Here is a 13,914-nt window from a genome sequence, read left to right on the forward strand (position 1 = left end):
GCTGCGTAATGTTCCACGGAATGGATGTACCATATTTCTTTAACCAGTCCCCAACTGATGGATATTTAGAGTGCTTTCAACTTATTATAAGGAGTGCTGCATAGAATAACTTTAGACATATGTATTTTGCACAAGTGCAAGTGTATCTTAGGGAAAGTTCCTACAGAGGAATTGCTGTATCAAAGGATGTATGTTTATGTAATTTTGATAAATGATGACATATTGCCCTCTTGTCCAGGGGGGTTGCAGCAATTTAAATTTCCACAGCAATGCATGAGAGCACTGGTTTTTCCCACAGGTGGCAGCTTTCCAGAAGAGAGGTCATAAAGATGCTCCCTGCACCTTCATTCTAGGTGTGTGGGCAGGACCCCAAAAGGATCTTGTTCCCATTTTTAATAACACAGAAAAATGCTCACGATATAGTATTAAAGGACCAAAAAAGGATACAAATCTGAAATGTGTGAAAATTTGGGGGTGCACAGAAAAAAGAATGGAAAGACAGAATTAAAATATTGACAGTGTTTAAAGTCTTTGTACTTTTCTACAATTAGCTCTCGTTCTGTTTATAATCAGAAACAATGCTCAAGTCACTGCTGCTGTTGTCCTTGGGTTAGGAATCTCATTCCCTTGCAAGATAACTCAGAGGAGTTCCCTTTCAGTAAAGCTCTCCTATAAAGAAGCCTCTAGCTTGGTTCCATTTTAGGCTGCGCACCTACCTGCTCTTCCCTCAGTGTCTCCTTTGCTTGGTCAGAGATGCTAAGGAACAGCAGCTACAGCTCACCTGCATAGTCTGGCAAATCCACCAACACTAAAATTCCAACAGGTATATGTCTTACTTAAAAAAAAAATTGTTCTCGGGCGCCTGGGTGGCTCAGTTGGTTGGGCAACTGCCTTCGGCTCAGGTCATGATCCTGGAGTCCCTGGATCGAGTCCCGTATCAGGCTCCCTGCTCGGCAGGGAGTCTGCTTCTCCCTCTGACCCTCCCCCCTCTCATGTGCTCTCTCTCTCTCAAATAAATAAATAAAATCTTTAAAAAAAATTGTTCTCATTTGTCAATTTCACTGATCATGGTGGGGTTTCATCTTGCTTTTTGGCTTTTCCACCACCATGATTTCCGTTTTTCATTAAGATCATTAAAATATTTCTGAACCCCGGGTGCCTGGGTGGCTCAGTTGGTTGGGCGACTGCCTTCGGCTCAGGTCATGATCCTGGAGTCCCGGGATTGAGTCCCGCGTCGGGGCTTCCTGCTCGGCAGGGAGTCTGCTTCTCCCTCTGACCCTCTTCCCTCTCGTGCTTTCTCTCATTCTCTCTCTTTCTCAAATAAATAAATAAAATCTTAAAAAAAAATAAAATAAAATATTTCTGAACCCCCCAAAAACCCTTCTATCCAGACAAAGATCCGATCATTTGAGAGTAGTCTTTGGGTCCCCCAGGCAGTTCATCCCCCAGCCCCGGCAAGAGGATTTCCCGAGGGAGGTGACTCAGAGAATCCGAGCCTCTGGCCCTGTCCTGCACTCACGCTGCATAAAGGCCCATAGCTGTTGCAGTTGCAATTTTCTCTCTAAACCCCACTCCTTTTGTTGACTTGCAGAGGCTTACATTCCAAAAAAGGTAATTTGAAAGTGCTGCTGAATTTAGATGCATTTTGCTAATTTGTTTTTATTATGCATAGAAATATTGGTATAAAAGGTGTTTCAATTATTTTCTAAGGGAGGGACCTATGCATTCTCCGCAGCCACAAAGCTTTTAAATGGAGTTATTTTTCTCGGCTTATAATCGTTCTCCCTTTTAAGTACCCCAGCAGAAAAAGTAAGTTTACTGCTCCTCGCACAATGGGCCTCTTCACTTTTTAGGTTTGGGAGACCTGTGTGACCTACGAAAGTTAATTAGAAGGTTAACAAAGACGAAGACAGAGTCGAATCCATCGCCTCTCCTTCAGCCAAAGATGTCATCCATTAATTAGGGAAATCGTTAAGGTGGCCTTTATAGAATCCATAGAAAATCTGCCGTTGGCGGTCGACAGTTTTGATCAGATTTTCCTCTGCCCAATAATACTATGCTTAATAGTACGAAAAGCAGAGGGCTGGGGTGGGGAGACGGGAGAGGGGAGGGGGTGGGAAGGATGTGTTTCAGCAACATTACAGTTAACCAGCCTCTGATTGTGACGGCTTTGATTCTCAGGCTGCCCCGCATACTTGCTCCATGATGTAATCCTTATTGAACCTGGAAGCCGGGCGAGCGGCAGGGAGGCGGGAGAAGCTGCCGCTCCCGCCTGGCAGCCGCAGGAGGCCCTGGGAGTTAGGAGCGCGGCCCCACTGGGCCGCAGACGCTCTCTCCGCAGCGCCGGGTCTGCCGCGGCCCTGCTGGCTCCCGCCGCCCCGAGGGCGAGGGCAGCCCGGGAGCCGGGTGGCCGCTTCGGGTGGGGGTAGCTGTCCGGCCCCGGTGGGCACCCGGCCTCTCTTCGTTGGTTGGAGGAGGAACATCTCTCCCCGTCTTCCTCCCTTCCTGTTGCTTCTCCGCCACCAACACACCAGCTCAACTAAGGAAACGCTTCGGTCTGACTAGCTCTTTGCCACCTTGAGAACCACGCGGCTCTTAGAAAGTCTGGGTATTTGTTGGTGGTTGCATAGACGTGACCTCCCTGCATCCCAGTTTCTTGCCTCCTCTCAAACGTATTTGAACCTAGAATTTCTGATTTAGGCAGTAAAACCTTCAGGATTTTGTTTTGGTATTACATATTTAAAGATGGTGTTAATTCTGAATATGAGATGCCTTTAATTTTTTAATGTGGAACTTTTATTTTTTTTGACACCATTTAAACCATTCTTAAGTGTAGCCGTTAGGGCCATTAAGTACTTTCCCATTGGTGTGCAGCCATCATCACCATCCATCTTCCTAAACTGAAACTCTGTCTGCATTGTGGGGCTTAGTTTTGAAACAACATTGCAGGGTTGGTTCCATGGTTTTTTAAGTTATCAATAAATTCTCTTTCAGGGATTAGCATCTTTTCAGGAGTTGAGAGTTTTTGCATAGTTCTTCTTCATGCCAAAAACTCAAGCAATGTAATGCAGCCCTTGTTTACCATGCAAAACATTTCCATGTACTTTTGCCTCTTTCTGGATTGATACGGAGCAAATGCTGCATGAAATCTCACCCAGACAGTAGTAAATGGCCATTGTGGTTTGCCTTATTAGCCCCGTAGCAGAGTGAGAAAGAATTGCTGTCCCTCGGAGAAGAGGGAAGTGTCACTCTTAGCTCTTAGCATTACCGAGGAAAGGACCAGAACTACTATAAATCTACAGAATCAGGGCGCCTGGGTGGCTCAGTTGGTTAAGCAACTGCCTTCGGCTCAGGTCATGATCCCGGAGTCCTGGGATCGAGTCCCACATCGGGCTCCCTGCTCAGCAGAGAGTCTGCTTCTCCCTCTGACCCTCTTCCCTCTCGTGCTCTCTATCTCTCATTCTCTCTCTCTCAAATAAATAAATAAAATCTTTAAAAAAAATTTTAAAAAAATAAATAAATCTACAGAATCATACCTGATGATCACCTACACCCAGGCCTTGGTCTCTTCTTCAGCTAGGGTGGAGAGGAGTGTTGTTCCCCCACTCATCCTTCCAGCCTCTTCCACCTCCTCACCCACCCCACAGGAGGCCAAACTCAGGGCCCAGACCAGGGCGCTGGGACAGCCCTGGGGAAAAATAAGGGTGATGTGCCCCCAACTTCCCAGAAGAAAAAGTAGTGATTATGAAAAATCAGCTAAATGATAAAAAGTGCATGGAATCAAAAGCCCATGAGTTATGAAACATAAGCCATAGCTCTATTTGTCACCAACACCAAAGCTTAAAACAAAACCCCACCATTCCCATATCCAGAGCATCTCCATTTCCCTCAAATGCTTTGGTCTCAGTTTTACCATGTGTGTACTTAGCACCTATATTGTCGAATTGCTGGCTATTCCTTTGCTGTTACAGTTAGTGTATAAAGGGCCCTCAAATAATTGAATTAAGAGACTGTTAGTTGTTAGTTGGTGGTAGCTTTAGGCTGAGTCACATAAAGCGCTCCCGAGTGGCTGCTTTGCTCCACTAAGTTTGCTTGCTGAAGGCCATCTGGCCACCTTGACCGCATGTTAGAGTGCACCAGCCTCTTAAAATTCCCAAGACGGGGCACCTGGGTGGATCAGTCGGTTGGGCATCTGCCTTTGGCTTGGATCATGATCTCAGGGTCCTGGGATGGAGCCCCACATCCTGAGCGGGGCCTGCTTCTGCCTCTCCCTCTTCTCCTCCCCCTGCTTGTGCTCTCTCTCTCTCAAACAAGTAAGTAAAATCTTTAAAAATATGTATATATATAACTCCCAAGACAAGAGCTGCACCTCAGACCAACTACATAAGAATTTCTGGGGGTGGGATTAGCTTATGGTATGTTTTTCAAGCTCCTCGGGCATTTCAATTTGCACTTATGAATCCAAGGTAATTTATGAGGTTGAGAATTGTGATGGTTTATGTGTCAACTTGCCTGGGCCACAGGCGGCCCAGACATTTGGTCAGACATTATCCTGGATGTGTCTGGGAGGTGAACATTTGAATTGGTAGATTGAGCAAAGCAGATTGCCTTCCCTAATGTGCGGCTCATGAATCAGTTAAAGGACTGAATAAAATTTAAAAAGCTGAGTAAGAGGGAACTCCTCCTGCCTGACTGCCTTTGAGCTGAGACATCAGTTTTTTCCCGCCTTTGGACTTAATCTGAAACACTGATTCTTCCTGGATCTTGAGCCCACCAGTGGTTGACCAGAACTACATCACTGACTCTTCTGGGTCTGGCTTGCTGACTGAAGATCTTGGGACTTGTCAGCCTCCATAATCGCTTGAACCAATTCCTTATAATAAATCTCTTTCTGTATAGATACACATCTTATTGGTTTTGATTGTTTGGAGAACCCTGACAAATACAGATTTTGGTACCATGAAGTGGGGTGCTGCTGTAACAAATACTTAAAAATGTGGCAGCAGCTTTGGAACTAGGGAGTGAGAGGGGGCTGGAAGAGTCTGAGGTGCATACTAGAAAGATGGATGTTAAAGGCAATTCTAATGAAGCCTTCAAAAGAAAAGAGGAGAGGGCGCCTGGGTGGCTCAGTCAGTTAAATGTCTGCCTTCGTCTCAGGTCATGATCCCAGGGTTCTGGGATCAAGTCACGCACTGCATCAGACTCCCAGCTCGGCGGGGAGTCTTCTTCTCCCTGGGGGGGGGGCTCTCCCCTGCTTGTGTGCTCTCTCTCTCTCTCAAATAACTAAATAAATAATCTTAAAAAAAAGAGGAGAGCTGGAGAGAAAATTTCCATCTTTTCAGGGAACACATCAATAATTGTGAACAGAATGGTGGTAGAAATGTGGATGTTAAAGGCCATTCTGGTAAGTTCTCAAGTTAAAATGACAAACAGGTTATTGGAAACTGGAGGAAAGATGATCCTTGTTACAAAGTGGCAAAGAACTTGGCTCAACTGTGTTCTACTGTTTTGTGGAAAGTTGAATTTGTGAGTAGTAAGATTGGATATATAGCAGAGGCAATTTCTAAGCAAAGTACTGAAGATGAGAGGAGAGAAATGTGTTGAAGAAGGAATCCTTAAACAAAAATAAAACCAGAACTTAAGGATTTGGAAAATTCTCAGCCTATCCACACTGAAAAATGAAGAAGGTGTTCTGACAAGAACCATAAAGTATAGGGTGTGGTTGAACAACCCTTTGATAAGGAGATTAATGTGGTGTGAACTGTGCAATTCATCAGCCATCTCACAGAAGCCAGAAATAGAGATGGGATTATACCATCCGAAACACTGACAGCTTCAAGAAAATGAGACCGAATGAAGAAAGACTGCTAACATGGGTTATCCTTCAAGAAAAGGGAAGGACAAGCCCGAAGGTGGTTTATTCATGAGGGCTACTAACTCCCATCACAGGGCCAGGGGGCAAGGCTGTTTCCTCTTTGGTTTCAGAGGGCAGAGTCCTTGAAAAGAGCCATCCATGGTGGGGGCCCTCAGCAGAGAGCTGAAGGGGTGGGGCTCCCCACAGAGACTTGAGGGTGACACTGTCACCCCAGTGATCCTGGAGGACAGTGCATCAAACCAAAGAGGATTATTCTTTTTTTTTTTTTTTAAAGATTTTATTTATTTATTTGACAGAGAGAGACACAGCGAGGAGAGTGGGAGAGGGAGAAGCAGGCTTCCCACGGAGCAGGGAGCCCCATGCGGGGCTCGATCCCAGGACCCTGGGACCATGACCTGAGCCGAAGGCAGCTGCTTAACGACTGAGCCACCCAGGCACCCCTGGACCTTGGACTTTAGAGTTGATCCCAGAATGAGTTAAGTCTTTGAGGGCTGTTGGAATAAAGTGCATGTATTTGCATGTGAGAAGGACATGAATTTGGGGGAGCCAGGGGTGAAATGTTATGGCCTAAATATTAGTGTCCCCCTCCATTCATATGTTGAAGCCCTAATCCCCAATGTAACTATATTTGGAGATAGGCCCTGTGAAGGGGTAATAAAAATTAAACGAGGTCATGAAGGTGGGTCCCTAATTCAATGGGGCTGATGCCCTTATAAAAAGAGAAAGACACTCCAGAGCTTTCTCTTCCTAATGTGAGAGGACACAGAGAGAAGGCAGTTATCTTTAAGCTGGGAAGAGAGCTCTCAGAAACCAAACTGACCAGCACCTTTAACTTGGGCTTGCCAGCTTCCTCAACTATGAAAAAATGATTTTCTGTTGTTTAAGCTACACAGTCTGTGGCATTTTGTTATGGTAGCCAGAACAGATTACTAAAAGAACCATATAAAGTAGACACCAATCACTGCCATAAACCCATAATCCCCTTCTAAAATTGTCTGCTGTAGGACGCCTGGCTGGTTCAGTTGGTATAGTAGGCAACTCTTTTTTTTTTTTTTAAGTAGGCTGGTGCTCCACACTGGGCTTCAACTCTTGATCTTGGGGTCATGAGTTCGAGCCCTCCCGTGGATGTAGCGATTACTTAAAAAATAAAATTGTCCACCGTGGCTTGCCCTGCAGGCCACATGCCCCCCTGTCCTCTGCTTGATGGCCAGGGGTGAACACATGGCCCAGGATAGTCCATTCTTGGGCTCCTGAAACATTTCTGGCATAAACCCCACAAATCAGAGCTTCGTTTTGGTTCATAAGATCTTATTTTGCATTCTCTGGGGATAACTTTTAATTCTCTGGGGATAACTCAAGTTAGGGTGAGTTAGCTTGGTCAGATAATCTTAATACCTACCCAAGAAGCTTGAGGCACTTTCCAAAAAGGATGGGCCTAAGAAGAGTATAGATAGCAGTTAGAACATTTCAGAAGCAAAGGTCATTGTGGGAGTGTAGGCCACCCATGGGGGGGGCGGTGGCTTAGAAGTAGGTGAGAGTGGAGGGATTGAAGGATGCTAGACACACTTGGCTTGCGTGGCAGTTTCCCTCAGGACTTCTGATTATACAGATTCTCCACCCTTTCCCATCCAATTCATCTTGAGGGCAGCCTTTGTCATACTGTCCTAATCCAAGTAAATTTGATAGTAAGGATAAAAGACCCATCCAAACTTACTTATGCTGGGGGAGGGGTGGTAGTTATTGGATGGATACAGAAAAACTGTAGCTGGACTTCTTGGGAAACTGCAACTCTTCCCTACTCATTCTCTCTGTCTCTGTCTCTCTCTGCGGCCCGGTGGCTTCTTGTGCTAGTTCCCCATGAAGGATGGCCCACCACCCCCTTTACTACTACAAGGTGGGATGGGCCTGGCAGGGGGTGTAAGTCACCAAGCATCTACTGAGGAAATGCATGCTGAAAATTTCTCTTCAGATTGTTAGAACTATCCAAAAATGCCTTATTTTTTCTATTTTGAATCTTAGATAATTAATTTAAATTTGGATTAATGGGTAGATTGGGGAATGAAGTATTCTGACTCATTTTCTGATAAAACCTTTGTGTTAACCAGAAAATGTTTTATTAAAAAAAAACAACAAAATTTCACTGGATGGTATTTCTAAAATATTTACTCTCCTCTCCTTAAAAGATTGTGATAATATTTGCTCCCTCTTGGTGACATGTGAGTTTAAATAGCAGTTCCTGTGAAAGAGATCCCAAGGGGAAATGGAAAGAATACTGCATTTAGGGGGCCATAACACCCCTGTTCATCTCTGCTGTACCATCAGAGGAACCTCAGGCCCATCACGGATCCTCTCTGAGCCCGACTTTCCTCATATGAGAAAGAGAAGATGGAGCTGGTAATACTTGTCTTTTCTTTTTATCTCAGGGTAATTATTTTAAATTTAAATGTGAAATTAATTAGTAAATTAAAAGCATAAGTTATTATTTCAGTCTTTGGCATATAGGACTTGCTCTATAAATGTTGGCTGAGTGACTTCTACGATGTGAGCAATTTCCACGTATGAGGGATAGGAAATTGGCTGAATCTGGGCAAGTCCCAGATCATATTCTGAAAAATTATTAGTTTTTTTTAATATACTAAATTCCTCATAGGAGCTAGTTCTATTAGCTTTTCCTTTCACAAAGTGAGAATGTAGGGCATCTAATACCTGTCAGAAGAGCCAGAATAAAAAAGACAAGAAATAACAAGTGTTGGCGAGGATGTGGAGAAAAAGGAACCCTTGTGCACTGTTACATTGCACTGTTGGAGGGAATGCAAAGTGGGGCAGCCACCGTGGAAACAGTATGGAATTCCTCAAAAAATTAAAAATAGAAATGCCATATGATCCAGTAATTCCAACCTGGGTTTTTACCCAAAGAAAAAGAAAATATTCATTTGAAAAGATATGTGCATCCTTAGGTTCATTGCAGCATTATTTACAATAGTCAAGATATGGAAGCAACCTAAGTGTCTATTGATAGGGGAATGGAGAGAGAAGATGTGGTATATATACAATGGAATATTACTCAGCCATAAAAGAGGATGAGATCTTGACTTATTTGACAACATGGATGGACCTTGAGGGTATTATGCTAAGTGAAATGAGTCAGATAGAGAAAGACAAATACCATATGATTTCACTTATATGTAGAATCTAAAAAACAAAACAAATGAATAAAGAAACAGAAACCAAAATCAGACCCATGAATACAGAGAACAAACTGATGATTGCTAGAGGGGTGGGGGGGCTGGGCAAAATAGATGAAGGGGAGTGGGAGATACAGGCTTCCAGTTATGGAATGAATAAGTCCCAGGATTAAAAGGTACAGCACAGGGAATATAATCAATGATATTGTAATAGCATTTTATGGTGACAGATGGTAGCCACCCTTGTGGTGAGCATAGCGTAATGTATAGAGAGGTTGAATCACTGTGTTGTACACCTGAAACTAAAGTAACACTGTGTGTCAACCATATTCAAATAAAAAAAAGTGAGATGTAGAAAAAATATCAGATAAATTGAGGGTTCCTTTCACCGAGTTCAGATTCAACTGCTACTGTACAAGAAAGTCATTAATAATATATTTTGAAAGCTTATCCAACAAATATTAACCAAGGACCCTGGGAATATATTGTTGAACAGAAACAGACAAGAACACTGCCCTCATAGAGCTGAGGATCTGGTACTCAAAACACCCTCACACACACACACACACACACACACACACACACACACACTCACACAAAAGGCACTGGGGAGATGCTCCACCTCACCTAACCAGTTTTCTCAGTCCCTGCCAATGTTACTTTTGACCAAGGTCTAGGAGGAGGTGGAGGAAGCAGATCAAACGCCAAGGTCCAGTGGATCAGAAGAGGACTGGGCCTGAACATAAATCCCAAATAAAGATGTTTAGATCACTGCCCTTAGCTGGAGAAGGGTGGAGGGCTTCTTTTCACTGGGGCTGGAACCCCCTCAGTGACTCTGTATATAATGGTATCCAAATGTCATGTCTTGGCTTAACTTCAATTTGACAGTAGCCAACACTTCTTGAGAGCCTACTAAAGGTCAGGCGCTGTGCTGGACCCTTTCCAGGTTTTGTCTTTAATGCTCATACCTGTCTTGCACGGTAGATACTATTATCATCCTCAATTTGCTTATGAGGGACTGCAGCTGTAGGGGACACAGGCAGGGTCACTATAGGTGGTCACAACAGAACTAAACCTGTTCTATCCTACTTGAGTGCCTTCCCTCTTGCTGCCGAGCCACACAAGGTCTTTACTCCTTTCTAAACAGAATAGTGGGAACCTTGTGTTTCCACACTTTGCCACAGTGGAGGAAAAGTACACGTTTTTCAACATATAGAAGGATAATGGTAACAACGGCCAATATTAATCGAGCAATTACAATGTGCCAAACAGGATTCTAAGTTTTTTATGTGTATTAATTCATTTAACCCTCACAAACCTATGATGTGGTTACTCTTGTTACGTAATATTATTTATCTATTACTTTATAGATGAGGAATTGAGACACAGAGAGGTTAAGTAATCTGTCCAAGGAGACTCAGCTTGTGTATGGTTTAGACCCAAGTTGTTTGGGTCCAGACCTTACATTTTGTCATTTCATCCAAAAGCAACACCCTATTTTCAACAACTTTTGCAATTGTCTTAAGTTGGTGAAATAAAGATCACAAGCATGGGAGGGAATCCCCTGCCCCTACCCCAACACCCATGAGTAGAAGACCCAATCCCATCCATAGTCTGCTGAATGCTTCCCTCTATCACTCTGTCCCTCTATCATTGTGCAGTATACAGCCTTTGTAACTGTATGCACCAGCCCTCAGTTCCATCCACCATGAAATGGCCCAGGACACTAAAAAAAAAAAAAAAAAGTTCCATGTATTCTAAATCTCAGCTTTCTCTCTAATTTATACTCCCAAATGCATAACATTTTCCATAGATATGAGAGTTCTCTCAAAGAGTTAAGAGCATTCCTTGAGAAGAGGAATTGAAGAAACCTAGGAGCATTTTCTTTACCAGCTCAGGCAAGTGACTGAAAAGTCAAAACTAAATTTTACAAAAATTATTAGGCTTTGGATCTTCACTCCCACTGTCTGGCTATTTGAGTAAATTGGGCAGTAGTATCACTGGATCGGGCACCAACCTCACTGGCCCAGCTCGAGGCAAGGCAGAGGCAGAAGGCAGCAGGAAATGGTGGGGCATCCTGGTGAATTCTAACCTCATTCCACTAAGAACACTCTCCCACTTTCTGCATCACAGAGACACGCATGAGAGATGTCTGAAGCAGGCTGATATCCTCAGATATAAACATTTAGGATGCTTGATAAGAACTAATTAAATGAATTAGGTGCATAGTATGTAATTATCACTGCTCTACATTCCCTTGTCTTTGCTGCACCACAGGAGAAAGTTTCCACAGCACTTGGTTTGTATAAGCAAAAACCAAAATTAAATTAAGAGGTCACACGCCAGTAGCAAAGACAAAATCAGGAAAACATTTTGTAATCAGAAACTGCAAAGAAATTGGGGCTTTTATATAATAGCGAAATTAGGGTTTGGATGGTGGTATTCTTTCAACGAACTTTTCACAAATATTTTCTGGAACAGGCCCAAGGACTGAATCCTAATTTAGCCTATTCTTGTTCAGATGTAATTGAATTCACTTGTTTAGGTTTCTGCCTCCCCCACCTTCCATCCGTGGCAAGGGGAATACTGCTCAGCTCTCTCACGCGGCACCGGTGAGTCTGTAGACCGTGTTTGGAGGACTGTCCTCCAGGAATCGGAGGCTCCTAGTTCCTTCCTCCACAGCTACTATCTTCCCCCCCACTATCTTTCCCCAAGAGGAAATTCCTCTCTGTTTTGCTCCCTTGGCGCTGCTTACCAATTTCCCCCTCTGCTGCCCTTCACCTCCCAGCCCCCACAGTTACTCTCCCCCAAAAACAAATGACTCTATCAGCTGGGGAGGAGTTCATCTGAAAAATATCCTCTGGAGGGGTCCAGGGCACAAAAATATTCAGGTCTGGAATCCTTGACTGAAATCACTTATGGTTGCAAGAACTGACACTGAGCTGAGGCAACACGCGCTCCTTGTGGTTGCGGGATTCGTGCATCAGTAAAAGAGGAAAGATAGCTTTTGTTGTTATTTGGGGCCCCGGGAGAGGATTTAGCCGAACACACATCAGGTTGGAGTGAAAAGCCGCTAAGGGCGCAATGGTTCCCATGTTAGCTCCGATGATGGCAGGCCCCTGGTTTGGCGTACACTTAGCCTGCAGACACGAAAGCCATCTCCACAGGGAGGATGTGAATTGCCAAGCGATTCCCACCACCCGCCTGGACTACCCCCTCATGCTCCTGGAGCTCTCCCTGGCAGGTTGACTGGTTGACTTGGCCTCAGAGCTTTACAAACGTTAGCTTCTACGCCTGCTCCTTGAGGTTAAAAAATGTTCAGATGAAGGCACAACAGGGAGAGGTAAGAAGCCCATGTCTCTCTCCTTTCTGTTCTTAAATGGAAATTAAGAGGTAGGTTTTTTTTTTTTTTTAATTTGATTTGGATGTAGAAACTTAAAAAAACCTCCCCTTTCCTCTTTGGAGATTCTTTTCCCATTATGTTTGGCAGAGGCTAACCATGATGGTTTGGAACACACACACACACACACACCCTCACACCACATGTAAGCAGGCACACCCCAGCATGCTGGCAGTCTCTGCTCTCGTATGCACATCTCATCCCCAAGGATGTGCGGGCCTCCAGGATAAGAACTCCACAGTAAGTGGGCAGTAGAGTTTGGTGAGCAGCCAGGAGGCTGGTGGGCTCTGTCTGCTCTTGCCACAAGTGGTTCTTTTGCCTGCGTTAGCAGGAATGAGAGTGTGCATGATTTCTGCCATGGCATCCCAGAATCCAGTTGCCCCATCTCCAAGTGCACCCTTCTACATGCAACAAGGGAATTCAGGCTTCTGTGAAACAGGCTTCTTAGAGCAGAAACCTAGGGAGCCAAGTGTGAAGGGTGTCAGCAGCCGAGATATCCCTGGGGTAAGATGTGGAACCAGCTGGGCTCTGAGCCAACTGCTGGGTGTCAGAGTTCTTCCAGGATCCTGCTTGCTTCTGGACCACCTTTTGTCATTTTAAAGTGGTGCCCACACCACTGATCTTGCCCTGGCCCCAGGACGTGCACTAATTTTCATTTATTAATGTATCTCTTCACAATCAAGTTATTCTCATACAAAGGGTATTGGTTAGTCCTCATAACCCATGAAATAAGTAGCATTATTCCCATTTTATTGATGAAGAAACCAAGGCTTCAGAGTGGTTTAAGTAATGTGTTCCCCAAGGAGGTAAGGCAATTAATATCTGCAAAGAGAAGTCTCAGACCTCCTGATTTTATGTTCTTCCCTTTGCACACCTTAGTCAATGGGCAAGTGTGCACTGTATTGCTAGCATGAAACTAGTATCATTTAGGTTCTGTGGAGACTTCAAAGACACCATGACTTGGTCCCTGCCATCCTGGCACTTGTAAACTGGTTAGCCAGAATTAAGAGATAAGGAAGGGCTGGATGGTATACATTTAATGAGTTATTAGTTAATAACTTAGCAAATAGTTCTTGAGCATTATGTGCCAGACACTGGGATAGGAGCAGAGGGACACAGAGAGGGAAAGGACACCGTCTCTAATTCCCAAGAAGTTCAATCCAGACAAGGGACTTTCGTGGCTCAAAACCATTCAGTGGCTTCCCATTGCTTGTGGGGTACAATCCATAATCCCTGACGTGGCCCACAAGGCTGTAGGAGATGGGACCTTTGTGCCTCTTTCCAGCCTCACTCTGTTCTACCCACACTGGGCTTCAAAGAGCTCTTTCGTTGGGCTAAGCCTCCTTCCTTCCTTCCTTGGGATCTTTGCACCCTGGGATGGCTTCACAGAAGTGTCATTTGAGCAGGGTCTTGAAGCCTGCCTAGGAGATTTCCAGGCTGAAAGTGATGGGGAC

The sequence above is a fragment of the Zalophus californianus genome, chromosome 7, assembly GCF_009762305.2.
Source record: "Zalophus californianus isolate mZalCal1 chromosome 7, mZalCal1.pri.v2, whole genome shotgun sequence".
Taxonomy (NCBI): Eukaryota; Metazoa; Chordata; class Mammalia; order Carnivora; family Otariidae; genus Zalophus; species Zalophus californianus.